Raw genomic sequence first — 17,647 nt, forward strand, 5'->3', positions numbered from 1 at the left:
TTTGGCCAAAAGGGGTCTCAGAGCTGCTTAGAAGCTCAGTAGGGAGACAGTCCCTACCCTGCCCTCAGGCTTACAATCTGAAAGAAATGACACACTTAAAGAAAAATAAATGGGGAGGGAAGAGGGGAATGCAAGCTTAGGCAACCAGGTTAGAGTTCTTACGCAGCAGCAGCAGCAGCAGCAGCAGCAGCAGCAGCAGCAGCAGCAGGGGTGTCCACCAGGTAGGACAGAAAGTCAGGTCTCTGTGCCCTCCAGATTTAAGTACATACTAGTATTTTAGGTTTGCACAGTTAAAGTGCATCAAAACACCCTGTTGCCTGAGGGCAACAAATCCACAGACTTTTCGCAGTTTGGAAAGAGACAGGGAAATGCATTGAAAAGTGTCAGATGGACAAATGATTGATGGGAGGGCTAGAGATGGGGAAAACCCGGGAAAATTGGGAAAAGTCCAGGTTTTTCCAAAGCTGGTTTTTCCCCAGGAAAATGGGGGGGGGGTGGAATATTCAAACTATATCAAACTCTGTGGTTTTTTTTCATTTTTTTCTGGAAAAAAACAGCTTTGGGGGAAAATGGGGGAGAAATACCTGTCCCCCCCCCCCAATTTTTCCGGTTTCCCTCCAGGCCCTCCCATTTCTAGGGAGGGTGCATAGACACACCACAAGCAAATCAGAATGAATGTTCCTTGTTATGTAACCACCCCATAAACAAATCATAACAAATGTTCAGTAAGGAGTGCACATCATCCAGCTGCTACATAAGCAAATCAAGAAGAATGCTGAATAAACATGTCCCCTGGAGAAATGATGTGTCTGTTTCACACTCATATCCAGGACTGCCAGTCTATTGCAGTCTTACACCCCAATGATACCACTTTCCCCAGGGAGGTTGGATGTGAACACCTGATTACCAGATGACTCTCTGCTTCCAGAAGGCCCCATCTATTGATAGAAATCTTCTTCGCAACAGTTGCATGGTTGACTACTTTGCCAGTGCCATCAGGATGATCTCCAGCAGTCCTGCTGGTTCTACCATCACTCTCCTGAGCAGACTTTAGTTTTGCAATTATAGACAGGACTGGGAGTGAGCTCATCTAGACTAACCCTCCAACTGCAAAATAGTATCCTAGTAGAAATACTAGACAGGTTTGGTAACTGCAGAAAAGAAGCACTTGAAGCACAGTGATGATCAAAGCACCCTCAAGGAAGCGATACAAGAAAAGAAACCCATGCAACAGGACAAAGCAATACTATGTGCTGCGTACTAAGGCAGGGCCTTCAAGGTGGTGGTTCTGCTGCATTGCTGAGTGCACCAATGGATGGACTTCTCACCTGGAAGCATCCTTTGCCCCTGCATCCACCCAGCCTTGCAGCTCACTCACACAAGGCTCCTCTGTCTAACAGAAACGGGAAGACTTGCAGAATCTGCTTTATTTTTCACTGGAAGGTTGAGGTCCACCAACTGGAGCCACAATGAAAGACAGACAATTAGAATAAAATAATTCTGAGCCCAGGAATTTGGTCCAAGTACCAAAACTGAACTGATTGTACATTCCTTCCGCACACACAAAACACCTCCGGTTATTCCACCCTCTGTATCAGAAATGGGGAACTTCAGGCAGCTCTCCAGACGTCCCTCTCTGGCCCTTGCAACACCCCTCACTGGGGCCCTGACCCACATCCTCCGGTACTTTTGCCTGGGTGGAATAGATCCTTGAGCTGTGATTGCGGTGTGTACCCAACTCAGGCTGGCCCTCAGATCAAAAAAATTCCTCTTCCCTGCTTTACAGCTTTTTTCCTTTCAGCAGTGTAATTGGTGTGTGTGTGTTGCTTTGTTGTTGCCATTGATAAACAAATGGGAGGAGTCAGAAATTTTTGCCGATGCACTGCATATCACCCAGATGTTTATCTGCCAGTACAACCTTCTGTGCATCCCTGCAGTGTATGGAAATCATTGTACCGGTTGTTGTTGTTTAGTTGTGTCCGACTCTTCGTGACCCCATGGACCAGAGCATGCCAGGCACCCCTGTCTTCCACTGCCTCCTGCAATTTGGTCAGACTTATGTTAGTAGCTTTGAGAACACTGTCCAACCATTTCGTCCTCTGTCGTCCCCTTCTCCTTGTGCCCTCCATCTTTCCCAACATCAGGGTCTTTTCCAGGGAGTCTTCTCTTCTCATGAGGTGGCCAAAGTATTGGAGCCTCAGCTTCAGGATCTGTCCTTCCAGTGAGCACTCAGGGCTGATTTCCTTAAGAATGGATAGGTCTGATCTTCTTGCAGTCCATGGGACTCTCAAGAGTCTCCTCCAGCACCATAATTCAAATGACACTAGAAAATGGCAAATGAAGGAAATGACATTAGTAGAGACTTAGGCTGCACACCATACATTGAAAGCACATGATCTTCCCCAAAGTATCCTGAGAACTGCAGTTTCCTGGGAACTGTAGCTTTGTTGAAGTTGAAGTTGATTTTGATCCCAAAATGTCTTCAGCTCCCTCATTCCTGCTTTTTTTTTAATCCTCTCCTACCTATCCTCCCTGTTGCTTCACAGAGGCCTGGTGGACACGCGGAATCAGATGGTGCGTGACCAGCGGCGTCAGCTCAGGCTGGAGGAGTCGCAGAAGAAGAAGGAGAAGCACAAGAATGAGCGTGTGCTGCAGACATTCAGGAGTGCCGTGGAAGTGGCCACACCGCACAGCTCGATGGTGATCTCTCCCAGCCAGAAGTCAGTGGCGCAGGCGGAGCCTGATAGTCCTCCGCCCACCCGTTCCTCAGCCACCCCTCTGAGCTCATGGTATTACCCAGCGGCGACGGCGGCAGGAGTGTCCACCAGCAGCCAACATTCTGCTGGCCAAGCGCCCTCTTCCAGCAACCCGCTCTCCCAGAGCGAACCACATTCTGCCTCAAGGGGCATGCCAGCCTCCAACCTGGAAGTGAAATTCTACTCTGAGCCCAACCTAAGTTGCTCGGAAGCCCCCGTTCGTTCCCATTACAACATGGCCACCTCAGAACTAGAAGTGGATTCCAGTATCCAACCGAGCGACATGGCTAAGTCCTACCGAGTCATGCCTCTGGGGAACAAACGTGTTCCCCACAGACAGCACTACCAATGGGCCCAAGAGCATAACACTGTTGCCAAGACGCAACAAAGACTCAGATTGAAAATTGCAAAGAAGAACAGATAATTAAGTCTTTAGGGAGTTACTCTAGTCCCCTCAGTCATTGAACAGGAAATCTCCAAAGGAGATTTAGCACAGGGCAAATCAGCCTGGTTTGATTCCCACACCCTACAACACAGTGCAGTGTAAAAACTTCCTTAAGCGCGCATGGCTTTTGGGGTGGATATTTTACTACCTCAGAATACAGTGGTACCTCGGGTTACATACGCTTCAGGTTACATATGCTTCAGGTTACACACTCCGCTAACCCAGAAATAGTGCTTCGGGTTAAGAACTTTGCTTCAGAATAAGAACAGAAATCGGGCTCCGGTGGCGCAGCGGCAGCAGGAGGCCCCATTAGCTAAAGTGGTGCTTCAGGTTAAGAACAGTTTCAGGTTAAGTACAGACCTCTGGAACGAATTAAGTACTTAACCCAAGGTACCACTGTACATTGGAATCATAATACGACAACGCTAAACATACTAAAGAAAAGTTTCCTCTCCATGATTAAGAAAGTTAACCAGCTTCCAAAATTTTCAGGTCTCACAGCAAGATGGGATGAAATCACTGTGAACACATGAGGAGTAATGAGACACAAACTTATCACTCAGGTTCACTAGAAGGCAAGGAGAATTCATTGGGATCAGATATTTTGGTGAGTTCGGCAAGAGAGATCTGTGCTTGGAAACAGCCTTCCACAGACATGGCTGCTGAAGAAGCAGAGCTGGATGCGTATCCACATCAGTGTTATGAAAATTATCCAGCGCATGGAAGTATCTGGATGCATCTCTGAAGGAGGATTGGTTGAGGCAACCATTGCTATGTGCCAGGTCAGGACCATTTTGTACAGAAAATAAGACTGCCGGAGGAAGTTAAAACCCCTTGCTTTAATATCTATTTATAAATGATAAAGAAGTTTCTCTATACATCATGTATAGGATGTAGCTAAGCTTGTCAGTAATGTCCTGGTCTAGGAATGGGAGAGAGTTTTGATTCAGCTTGTGTGTAAAGGCAAACCTACCTAATTTGCAGTTTCTGAAACAATACGCAAATTGAAACCCAGCCATCCTTCAAAATCCTAACTTCTAACTTTGCAATGCAGTTCTCCAGCCAAATAACGTATGCAAAAATGCATATACTTGGGTAAAATGTGCATTAAAATGCACATATTGGTGAAAATAATATACATAAAAATGCATTGGGCTAGGCAGAATCGCATACAAAAGTGCAGATATTAGGAGGAATCTGCACTAAAATGTTACTGAATTTTCATGAGAACTTCAGAAAAAGTCATAAACTCATGTGAAAATGTGGATAACCGAACTTAAGATTGGAAATATTAGAAACTGAGAGAAATAAAAATTGACAGATTTGCCCATCCCTACCCAGGTGTGTCCCCAGTTTAAGGTTATGTCGTATTGTGAAATGGGGATGCCTTTTAATGGAGAGCTACCTGATAGGTTGCTTGAAAAAAATGGGTCCTTTAGCTGGAGAGTGGAGACTATAGCTCAGTGATGGAGCACAGGTGTTGTGTGCAGATGGGCCCAGGCGTAATACGGTTATCAGAGAGCAGGACTGGGAAAGATCTCTACTGGAGACCTTGACAATCGACTGCTAGTGAATGTAGAATGTATGGCGCTAAACATAGCTGTCAACATTTCCCATTTTAAAAGAGAAATTCCCTTATTCCGAATAGGATTCCTCGCAAGAAAAGGGAAAAGTTGACAGCTATGGGGCTAAATGGACGGTGCCTTAACTCAGTATATGGCAGCTTCTTGAGCTTATATGGCATGTCTCAGGAAGCAATGGAAAATAATTGGGAATATTTTATGACAGTTGCCTTACTAGTGGCATCCAGAATTTAAAAGTTTGTAGCAGTAGAAAAAATGCCAGCTGCGAGCAGTCAAGAATTATCAGCAATGGGCCCAAATGGGAAGATGAGAGAAGATTCTGACAACAGGATGATTGGATCTCTTGATTGTCAGGATTCAGTTCTTCACACTGCAATCTTGCATACAATTTCTTGGAAGTAAATCCCAAGCAAGTCCGTGGAAATGTTAAAAGTTGGAGTGGATTAGTCCTTTATCATGAAATATTGATGCCACAGAACTTCATTCCTCAGTTTGTTGCGAGATCTTGCTTTAGTGAGGCTATAAAATTTCTCTGTAAAACAAGCGCAAGACATAAGCTCATGTACTGGAAACGGCTATCAGAGCCGCACAACCAAATTAATAAAATAACTTAAGTTGTACTTTGTGTCAGGGACCCATCTGTGCTATTCCACTGAAAAGGAGAGACTTCCTGTAGCAAAGCAGTGAAACCAAAAATTCTGCAGCTGTCATGTTGAAACGAGCTTTGTTTTCCCATGAAGGTTTGCCCTCAAAATAAAGAGAATTTGTAAAACTGATAAAGTTTCCATATCAGCTTCATTCACCATACATGAAGTAGCAGCAATACAGAGTGCACTGCCAAATGATTCCCATTTTGTTTTGCCCTTCCTGTCTGCCAGCTCCATCTGGTACGCAGGCTGAGACCTTACCTGCCCGCAGACTGTCTTGCCAGAGTGGTGCATGCTCTGGTTATCTCCCGCTTGGGCTACTGCAATGCGCTCTACGTGGGACTAACTTTGAAGGTGACTTGGAAACTACAACTAATCTAGAATGCATCAGCTAGACTGGTGACTGGGAGTGGCTGCTGGGACCATATAACACTGGTCCTAAAGAATCTTCACTGATTCCCAGTATGTTTCTGAACACAATTCAAAGAGTTGGTACTGACTTTTAAAGCCCTAAACGGCCTCAGCCCTGTATACCTGAAGTATCTCTACCCCCATCATTCAGCCTGGACACTGAGGTCTACTTCTGAGGGTCTTCTGGCAGTTCCCTCACTACGAGAAGTGAAGCTACAGGACAGAGGGCCTTCTTTTTCGGTAGCGCCCTCCCTGTGGAATGCCGTACCATCAGATGTCAAGGAGATGAAGAACCACACAATTTTTAGTAGACATCTGAAGGCAGCCCTGTATCAGGAAGTTTTTAATGTTTGACGTTTGACTATGTTTTTATATTCTGCTGGAAGCTGCCCAGAGTGGCTGGGGAAACCCAGCCAGATGGGCAGGTTATAAATTATAATAATTATAATGATTATAATAATTAATAATTATAATAATAATAGAGGCAGGAACAACAAAGTATGAGCCTTGACTTGCCACGATGGGCAAACTAGCACTTGTGGTTTATTTCTTCCAAACAAACAGCAATGAGGAAAGCTTGCAACAATTGGAGCTATTTAGTTTAGAGAGAAAGGAGGGTGTGGGTAGAAAGTTTTCCTCCCTCTCATAATACTTCAACGTGGGGTCATCCATTGAAGCTGAAGAGTGGGAGATTAGGGCAGATAAAGCAAGCACATCTTCACACAGAGCATGAAACTGACCGCCTCAAGGTTCAGTGATGCCCCTGACCCTAACTTAGATGGCTTTCGAAGGGGATGAGATGTACTCAAGGAGGGCAGGGCTATCAATGGCTACTGGTCATGGTGGCTGTGTGCCAGAATCAGAGGCAGCAGGCCTCTGAAAATCAGTAACTAGGAATGACAGTGGGAGAAAGCTAATGCCCTCATGTCCCACTGATGTGGGCTTTGAAGTGGACTGTATGAGAAGTAAAGGAAGCTCCCTAAACGCAACAGATGTGGTAAACAGTGCTTTCTTTTTCTGGGGGTATGCAGGGGTATGCATACCCCTAAACATTTTGTGAATCTTTCTGCTTTTGTCCATTTACTGTATTTATTTTTCCCAATTTGAACTATAAAATGGTGATTTTCTGAGTTGAAATGAGAGTACCCATAAACATTTTTAGGGGAAAAAACACTGGTGGTAGAAATGAACAGACTAGGACTCATTCATACATCCCTGCAGTTTATTCTGTTTGTGCCATGATTTCCAGGCACAGGCCCAAGAGGTTTTTCTTTTGTCCCGCCATGTTCCCCAGGAAAACCCGTGGTTTACTGCTGAATTGGAACAAACGTCATTCCACAGTTAACCTGGTTGATGTTTGTAAAGCGACAGGGCAAAAGAAAAACCTCTCAACCCAACTGATATGTGCTATAGATGAGCAACCTTGACTTTGCTTATGCAACCACTTGGCCACTAGGTGTCAGCGAAGTTCCAAAATTAAAGAAAGTCTAGTCTCTCCATGTCACCTTACCTTTCTAAGGAGAAACTCACCCATGATGTTACCAACAATTGCCTGCTGAGTGAATCCATGGAAACAAGCTTCCAGCTGTTTTTATTTGTAGGCCTTAGCACATTATTCCACCATCCTTAAATTTCCTTGCTGGTTGTTGTCGTTATAACTTTATTTATGTGTCATATTATACCCAAAGGCCTAAACACAACTTACATAGTAAAGAAATAAATATTAAAAATATACAACAATAAATAAAATTGAACACACTCAAAAATTCCTGCAAGTACACATTTCCCACCATAAATTGATCTCTAGGGATTCCTTTAAAACACCAAGCAGCTCAAAACCATCCATGGAATGAGTGAAAGATAGAGAACAATATTGAAATACTTGGGTGCATTAAAATGTCTTAGCCTGGCCCCACAAAATATGATCAACTTAGCTCCAGATTCACCTGACTTTCTGTCGGGTAAATTTACCCAATTGCTGTCTACAAAACACTTTAGTTCTTCTGGTCCTGAGGAGGACAACTTGAGACAATAATCACATGTCCCTTGTAGATATCCAAAAATATGTGTTAACCCTTTTAAAGCCACTTCGGTAGGATTACTTACAAGCCTACTCAATATTCCAACAGAATAACTGATATCTGGCCTACTCCATTGAGAAATATACATCAGACTTCCAACAGTAGAATGATACAATTCAGAATCTATTTGAACATTCCCCCTCATGAAAGCATCAGGAATACACAGTTATGAAGGCATCTGGAGGAGCCCAGAGCCAAGAACAATCCTGCGTCCATTCTCTTCTTCCATATATCTGGCTGCTCACAAACAGGTCAACACCTTCCTGTTTTTATAACAGCAGCCACAAGTTTTACTTACGGTAGCCTTCCTTTACATCTTTGTTGCCCCGCATCCCACCCACCCAGAAGCCAGAGAGCTTTCCTGGCTTGTTCTATCAAGTGCCGTATCTTCCATCCAATTGTGATGTGAAAATCCATAGAGAAGGACAATGCAGTTTGCTATTTAAGACCAGAAGGTAGGCAAATTCCAAGACGAGATTGGAAATTTACACGGAAAGAACAAGAAGTAAACGTTTCCCATGCTTAAGGCAATTCCTGGCTTGTAGGAATCGTGATTCCTGTTTTGTGCTCGCCTGCTGGCACATGTGTTTGCAATTGGGTGTGCATGCGGAAAGCAAAAGTCAGTTTATCCACCTTCCATTCATTGCCTAGTTGATTGCCTAGTTTATTGCCCCATCCTTTCCCATACCATCACATGTACAAGGCTGGAGGGGTCATCACAAGCCTGTTTGGTCACAGCAGTTCTTGGACTTCTTGTTCCTGTGAAATATGGCAAGGAATTCCACGAATGTGTGCATCATATGGAAACTGTCCCTACTGAAGTGAGAGCATTGCATCTCAAATTAGGCCAGCTACATTGGGCAGAGCTTCAGATAACAGAAATATGGAAGAGGCCTGGGTATCATGTTGCAGAAAGAATCTTCTAAGAACATAAAAAAAAAACAGGATAGCTATCAATAAAGCAGCTTGTTTTTAGTATCACAATGCATTGTTTTGATTGCATAAAAGCACATTTCAGTGGTCTCTGCTAATTGCTGGAGATGAAATGTGCCCCTCTTTTTGTATTCCATGGAATTATTGCAGCTTTTAATCCACCCACCCCAAATTTTGCAAATACCTATGTAGGAGATACCTTATTAGCCAGGAGCCAAGTACACAAGCCACATATTTTGTTTAGGTGAATTATAGGTGAACAACCAGAGCTACTTCCTCCAGTCGATCTAGCTAATAGTTGAGCCTTAGGCTTGGCAAGACTCTCTTCAGATAATCAGCTGATTGCTGGTGCTTGCAAGTCCGCCGACCGACAGGACTTCAAAGCATCCTGCAAATGCCTTCCTGGTTCAATCACAACTTTACTTACCTGTGCCCACCCTATTCAGACGTCAGGTGTAGGGCAAGTTGTGTGGCTTTGCTCAGATGTCCTAGCAAGCCAAATATTTCCTCATTTCTTTGATTTACAGCCTGCACTTTGCTCAGAGGAGTCCAAGGCAGGAATGGGGAGGCCTGACTCGGCCCACCGCCCAGAGTTTCTCCACCCCTGCCTCAGAGAGCCCAAAGAAGGAAAGTTTGCAAGGACAAATGTGACCGCTTCCAGCACTGCAGATTATCTGGGCCATGCGATTGATGCTAATGTTCTTCGCAAGACAGCAGGAAAGGTCAAAGCCATAACGGATATCTCTGATAGTGTATAAATCAGACGAGTTCTTCTATTACAGATGACTCATTCCTCTTCTGGCTACAGTCCTAAAGCTTCTCTGTGATTTTGTAAGTCAAGGAATATCCTGAACAAGGAAAAGCTTTCTGAAAGTCATGTACCTGGAACTAGTGCCTTGGAAAAATCTCTGCTGGTAGTTTTTCATTACATATTTGTTCTTTGAGTTGTGGGGAGCATGACCTAGAAAACAGCTGCTGTGCACTTATTCCTGGTGGTAGGAGACCTCCCTGTTGGCAGATTTTCATGCCAAGTGTCATTCCATTTGCCCTGCAATGCTGTCCCTCTCTCAGAAACCAGAACCTCCGGCTACCAAGAGACTGACATACTATTGGGCTGTGGTTTCCATTGGGGCAATAACTTTCTGTGTAAAATGGAAAATGGACTTAAGCACTCACAGAAGCTTGGGCCCTTTATGAGTGCTTGCAAAAGAATTGAAAGGACCTGAAGGAGCTGCCGCTGACACCCAGCTCTACTGTCTCCACCTTCCCCTGCCCCAGCCTAATCCTGAACAGTTTCCTGTAGAGCTCTGGGGAGCAGGGGTGGAGTGGAGCAGAGGAAGGCTGTGTTGTGAGCCCTGATGTGATTGAGCTTGTGATGGCAGGCTCCAATGCGAGAGGAGGAAGAAATGGAAGTGGTGGGAACCTGGGTTGGAGGAGCGAGGCTCTCTGCTTTCCAACCTGACTTCTATCACTTTGGAAGGGGAAGCAGGGATACTGGCTCCCCCCATGACCTTCCTGTGGAACAGAGAACCTCATTGGAGGCTGAGGAGGGCTTTGATCAGGGAGCCTGAACAGGAGTCTGAACAATGGAATGCCTTTGCAGATGGAGCATGCACTTTCAATCTAGACATTCCCTTAAGGCCACATCTCATCTTTCAAAGCTGGTCGAAGGGGTGGTGAAACTTGTTGGGACAGCCTCATAACTTTTGTCCAGCTCTAAGCTGCCTGCCCTGCCCCTGAACTCTTGATCCATGACTCCTCGGCACTGTATCTGCTGCCGAGCCTGTACCTTCACTTTCCTGAATAAGGATCTCTTCCTTACTTACAAGTAAGAGCCTCTGTCTGCGTGTGTTGGGCAGAAGCCAGGACAGGCAGGAACAAAGCGCCACCACTTTTTTCAGAACAGATGAAGGACTATAATGTCATCTGCCAGTGTGCTATTTTCTGATCCGCTGCATGCCAAATAAGCCAAGTGGAGGAAGAGGCAGGTTAAAACACATAGCAAAGGTTTAGAGTGCCACTTTTATCTGGACAACTTTCAGCATTTTTAGTGTGTCCAAAACGTCACAGAATAGTGAGTAAAGTTTCCAACTCACCAGAACTTTTCATCTGGCTGTATGTGAAGCAATATGGGAGGCAGGAGGTGAGCACTGGGAGAGGGGGAGCGGGCTTAATATTGAAGTCATAATCTGTTGAAAATTTGGATGCAACACAGATTACACAAAAGCAAATTGAGTTGCACCCAACCTTCCAACACCCCTTCAATTCTTGAGCACCTGGATAGCTCACTATTCACAGGATGCAACCTAAGGTGTATCAGTCTAAAGTTCACAGGATAGAGAGGTCACCATAGAGGTGCAAGGTACAGGCATAGTATACGAATCTGGAAGTCCTTTATTCTGTCTCTTTTAACCCCATGCGAATGGCTTTCTGCAAGCTGAGTTGCACCCAAACTTACAATGTAAACTCTGCATTGGTAAAAAATCAATAGCCTTAGAAGGGCCATGCCTTCTATGGGATGTCCATTCAACACTCTGCAATCCCGTAGCCAATGTTTGTTTGGGTCCACGTGTCTCTTTGCAGCCACCAGAGAGCGCTCTGTTCTCACACATATCATTGGCAGCCTTAAGCCAGGAGTAGAGTTGAATGGCCAAATTTCGGAGTGTGTCTGTCTGTCTGTGTATCCCTCTCTCTCCCAGCCCTGCATACCCATGCCTCAGACGAACTCTGCTCTTGGAAAGTTTTCTTAAGCCTCTGGAAGTCCTGGCAGACAAACAGCTTGTGAGCCAAAGAAGGAGCATGACTCTCCCCATCACCATCCTGCCAGCAATCTGCAAAGCTGTCTTTGACCTTAATGTATCACTGTCTGGTACCAAGCAGGGATACCCACCCACTCTCACCTGCCCACAATCCCCAAGGGCATCATGGGGAGCCACGTCCCTAAAGCTTAAGATGCATTGTTTTCACTGTGCTGGAGAGAAGCAAACCTCTCTCTGGGAGGGCTGGAGACAGGTTGAAACGGAGCCATGGCTCAGATCCTTGAACCTACTGTGTCCTTTTTCCATTGAGAGGAGCATACTTGTGCCCCTTCCAGCCTGGCTTTTCATTCCCTGCTTTAGGCTGTAGGGAACTTTTCCCATCTTCCCCCGAAGGCCTGCTGCTTATCACAGGCTCCGAGGAGGAACAGGGAAGAAATTGATTCAGTTCACGGTTAAAGGGGATTCTCTCAAACCCACACCTTCTGAAACAATATGAGCACCAAAACACAGCCATTTGTTTTTAAAACGCATGGAAATTTACCCACATTTTAGTGTGGATTTAGTGTGAATATCTCCTAATAAACACATTTTTGAATGCAGTTTTGACAAATGTACACGTTTTTGCAAGCAATGTCACCTAATGTGGGGGGGGCATTGTGTTTGGCAACAGAAGAGGGATGTGTCAGCTGGTAGAACATGAGTCTCTTAATCTCAGGATTGTGGGTTCAAGCCCCACATTGGGCAAAAGATTCCTGCATTGCAGGGGGTTGGACTAGATGACCCTCGTGGTCCCTTCCAACTCTATACAATTCTATGATTCTATGCTTGTTCAAAATTCACACTTACCCGAATTTTGCAATGCAGTTTTCCAACCAAACCATGAATTTATCTAAATCCCATTGAGGATTATTTTATGTATCTCTAAAAGAAAAGGTTTTGTGGATTTTAGCTGTTTTATTGACAGTTTTATCATGCATATAGCTTAGAGGGTCTTGTGCTTAAAAGAAGGGGAATATATTTAGGGAGTGGCTTTGGGGCTTCTCCAGATATCTAGCAATGGGGAGGAAAGTCATTCAAAACCAGGCACCTCATGAGCATCATAGAACTGTAGAGCTGGAAGAGATCATGAGGGTCTTACAAAAACAGGAAGGAGGGATACTTCCTGTTTTCTGAGCCTCTCTAGAGGCTCCTGCAGACATCTTTTTTTTTTTTTTGGTGTATTTATTATGATCTGTGCTCCTGATACAAAGGATTTGAGGCAAACATGCTGCTTTGTTTCCAATTGGTCCATGTCCCATAACTTCCTACTGGAATCCTGCCACCACAAAGTTTCTGGCAGGGGGCTAGTGTTGTGCTTTCGTTGCACCATGGTGCAAGAGTGCCCCATAAGACAGCAAAAATGTTGGGCAGAATGACATGTGGATGGCCCAATATAAGATCACTACCAATGCACTGTTATTGCTTCAAGGGCATGTTGCAGAATACAACCACAAAAAGACACTGGTATGGCGAGAACCTTAGACCAAGTCAAACTGTGCCCATCTACTTAGTATCATAGTGAGGGCCACCAACGTGGACAATTTTAAAAGGGGATTAGGGGATTAGGCTATTAATAGCTGCCAGTCATGATGGCCATATATTTCCTCTGTTATCAGAGGCAAGACACTATTTTGAATGTGTAGCTCCGGTGCTGAGATAAGAACATAGTAACAAGCACGGCAAGACATCCTTCAACAAATATCATTTGTTGTGATTCCCTTTCCCTCTACACTTTAACTTTCTAGATCGCTTAAACGAAGGCCGTGTTTCTGATCCACTTCATTGACACCTTGAAGGTGGCAAAATACTGGTGTCTACTATATTCTATGAATGCAGCCACATAGCCTCCAACATTTCTCTGATGAAACTAGAGACGTCCCCTCCAACATTTCTCCAATGAAAATAGGGACATCCTAAGGAAAAGTGAGACATTCTGGGATCAAATCAGATCCCAGTTTCCAACAACCAGGGCAGCTTTTCTAAATCAGGGACGTCCTTGGAAAATAGGGACACTTAGAGGGTCGGACACTGTGCTGATCCTTCAAGTGCTGTGGTTGCCAAGATGGTGACTGTGGGTACAATCAGGCCCTATGGGACTTCCCATGGTGCCCAGAAAGGCTTTCTGCCCCTTCTGCACTGCCAACTATGCTATAGCGTGGCAAAAATTCCCTTCATAATAATAATAATAATAATAATAATAATAATAATAATAATAATAAATTTATTATTTGTACCCCGCCTATCTTGCTGGGTTTCCCCAGCCACTCTGGGCGGCTTCCAACAAAGACCAAAAATACACTAAAATGTCACACATTAAAAACTTCCCTGAACAGGGCTGCCTTCAGATGTCTTCTGAATGCCATGTAGTTGTTTATCTCTTTGACATCTGGTGGGAGGGCGTTCCACAGGGCAGGCGCCACTACCGAGAAGGCCCTCTGCCTGGTTCCCTGTAGCCTCACTTCTCGCAATGAGGGAACTGACAGAAGGCCCTCGGAGCTGGACCTCAGTGTCCAGGCAGAATGATGGGGGTTGAGACGCCCTTTCAGGTCAAGGATACTGGGCCGAGGCCGTTTAGGGCTTTAAAGGTCAACACCAACACTTTGAATTGTGCTCGGAAACATACTGAGAAACACATAAAGCTGAAAGAGGAAGAGTTTTACTCTTTCACACTTCAGCTCTATGTGCTTTTCAAGGCTGAGATTGACACCTGAAAGGTGGGTCATAAATTTAATCATCTTCATCACTGGCCCCTCTCCATTGCACTCTCTTCCTGCTTTCCTCTCTGGCACCTCTGGAATGAATGTATCCTTTTATAGATCTTGTTCATGTCTCCCCTTCCCGTTTTCTCTCCTTCCGTTCTAAATTAAATGATCACAAACGTTGTGGTAAAAGATGGCAGGGCCCCCTGATCATTTTGGTAAATGGAGCATCATCACATGTGGGAAATGTGTGGTGTCAGATTACATGATCGAGTAGGTGGATCAGCACATCAAAGGATCAGTACACTAGGTCATAAATCTCATGAATTGGGGCGGCAAACTGCATCAGCCATGCTGAGAGCATACTGCAGAATAATTGCATATGTATATTACATGACAATGTCAGCGACATCATCCCAAATGCAGAGCAACATTTCCAATCTAGCTCTGAACAAATCTCAAAACCATTGTTCCCTTCCTAGCAACGGCAAAAAATGAATGTGAGCATTTGTTGGCTAGGTTTAGCTCAGCTCTATTTAAAAGTCATTTCCTGGAAATATTATGAATTTTCTTTCTGAAAATGTCTCCTGCTAAACATGGACAGCATAGAAAATATTTGCATTCTCCACTAAATCCCATGTTTGAGGAACTTGTGTTTTGCATTACTTCTCTTCTGGAGGAGCACATCCATGGCAGAAATCTCACTCTCCAGAGCCAGGCAGCTCAACAGGAGAGCTGGAAAGAAAATCCTCACAGGAGAACATAAGAAGAGCCTGCTGGATCAGGCCAGTGGTCCATCGAGTCCAGCATCCTGTTATCATGGTGGCCAACCAGATCTCTGTGGGAAACCATTAAAGAATTCAAGCTCAAGAGCCCTCTCCCCTCCTGTGGTTTCCAGCACATTGCTGTCTCCCAGCATGGAGGCAGAGCATAGCCAACATGGCTAGTAGCCATCAATGGCCCTCTCCTCCATGATTTTGTCTAATGCGCTTTTAAAGAATGGCGTGCCATGCTTAAGTTTAGAGCAGGGTTGTTTATTTTAAAAAGTATTTTCCACTTAAAAAAACCTTTACAATCAGTGATAAAGACAGGTCAGAATGGAAATTGCAGCCTTCTCAGGGACACAGGTGGCGCTGTGGGTTAAACCACAGAGCCTAGGACTTGCCGATCAGAAGGTCGGCGGTTCGAATCCCCGCGACGGGGTGAGCTCCCATTGCTTGGTCCCAGCTCCTGCCAACCTAGCAGTTCGAAAGCACGTCAAAGTGCAAGTAGATAAATAGGTACCACTGCGGCAGGAAGCTAAACAGCATTTCTGTGCGCTGTTCTGGTTCGCCAGAAGCTGCTTAGTCATGCTGGCCACATGACCCGGAAACTGTACGCCGGCTCCCTTGGCCAATAAAGCGAGATGAGCTCCGCAACCCCAGAGTCAGTCATGACTGGACCTAATGGTCAGGGGTCCCTTTACCTTTACCTTTTATGTCCCTCGTGAGGGAGAAGTCTGCCTTGTTACAGATGCAGTAGGCTGAAATTCATCAGGTCTAACAAGTGATAGGGAAATTGCTGCAATAAAAATTTGGCCGATCTCAGGTGAGGGAAAGGCACCATTTTGTCTTCCATCTCAGGCAGGAAGATGGTTTTGGGCTGGCTCTGCACAGTTTGAAAACTGCTCCTTGAATAATGGAACCATGAGGAGACATGTCACAGACTAAGGGAAGATATAGATCAGAGAAGTCCTTAAAAGGAAGTCTGCCCTGTTGTGTTTCTCAAAGAGTTTTTCCTTTGCCTGCGCATGTGGAAGTGGCTTGGTGACGAGGAATCAGACCAGCTCAAATGGCCTCACTCCACTTTGAGTGTCAGGCATGGAGCCAGAAAGAAAGGGAGTCAATTCCATAGTTTGCTTTACTCTGGAGGGTCTGTGGGCCTCCCATGAAATACCAGAAAACCTCCTGAGTCAGCAGCTCACTCCTACTCTTGGAATAGTCAAGATTCCCGGACGGATGCAGTAACTTGACTCTGCTCCTGGCTCAGGGCAGCCACCAGCTGATAAAAAAAATCCCTGCCTGGACTATTAATAAAGCCTATTTTGGGTTCAGAAGAAACCAGCCTGACTGATGAATCCCCTTGGCTCAGAGGCTCCAAATGAGGGCTGCCGGGTTATTCTTTCTTTATTCAGTAGAAGCTGGAATGATGCTAATAGAGTATGTAGGAGAGGGAGGGAGGGAGGGAGGGAGAGAGCATGGTCTGGTCCTGTTATGAGGTAGCGTGAGGCAGCTGCCTCAGGCAGCAAATTCTGAGGGCTGGAAAGCAGCTAGAAAGCAATGCCATGTGTTCTGCCCTGCAGACCCTAAGTTAGCTTGCTGCCTTAGCATGTCTAATACACCAATGAGGCAACCTGAGGCAACTGCTTTGGGTGGCATGACCAGAACATGGGCCTGGATCTGTTGGTTAGGAGCACTGGTAGCACAGCTGGCCTCAGGGACCGAAAGGTCTCAGAGTGGCCCTGGTGGTGATGGATGGACTACAGCACAGTTGAGGCAAAGGCCCTTGGAAAATTGAGTCCACTCTCTTTCAGCCAGGCAACCTGGCTCAGCCAAAACGTTTTGCTGACCCAAACCATAGCAGGGGACATCCCAAGAATTCTCCCCAGCAACAGTACAGTAGCTCTCTGTTCAGTACAGTACCTCTGAGCTGAGATGTGTTGCATTTATAGCAGTAAGTCACCTCATATGCTTTGTAGGAAAGTGGCATATAAGTTCAACATCATCATCAGCTTCATAACAACAACTGCAGGCATTGCCAAGCACTTAAAGCAGATTTGGTTCACATGTGACGGCATTGCTACAGAATGGCTCAGTCCTGGACTATGGTTCTTTAAGTTATTAATGGCATGTTCAGTTAAACCAATGAGAATATAATCAGTGTGCATAAGGAGCTAACAATCTAAATTTTGGTACAAGTTGCTCCTAGTATATACACTAGCATTGCTCTTTGTTGTTTAGTCATTTAGTCGTGTCCGACTCTTCGTGACCCCATGGAGCAGAGCACGCCAGGCACTCCTGTCTTCCACTGCCTCCCGCAGTTTGGTCAGACTCATGTTTGTAGCTTTGAGAACACTGTCCAACCATCTCGTCCTCCTAGGACATAGTAATTGAATACCTTTACCAGCAAAAAAAAAAAAAAAAAGGTACATATGAATGTCCTCTCTTATATTGTCATTGTATAGAAACTAAATGAATTCCATTGGTGTTCAAATGCCTTTTGTCTTCCCTCTCACACAGCTAAATGAATTTATGA

At 45.1% G+C, this 17,647-nt stretch overlaps 1 protein-coding gene across 1 annotated transcript in view; it reads right to left on the minus strand.

Annotated features, from left to right (window-relative positions):
- Positions 1 to 2,031: 2,031 nt before the first annotated feature.
- Positions 2,032 to 17,647, minus strand: part of LOC310681293 (uncharacterized protein) — a 125,756-nt gene continuing 110,140 nt past the window's right edge. Inside the window, exon 7 of the transcript XR_014513211.1 lies at positions 2,032 to 2,323. The gene's annotated coding sequence lies outside the window, so the exon portion shown is untranslated. The remainder of the gene's footprint in view (positions 2,324 to 17,647) is intronic.

This window comes from Podarcis tiliguerta (genome assembly GCF_965153285.1).
Source record: "Podarcis tiliguerta genome assembly, chromosome: 1".
NCBI classification, from domain to species: Eukaryota; Metazoa; Chordata; class Lepidosauria; order Squamata; family Lacertidae; genus Podarcis; species Podarcis tiliguerta.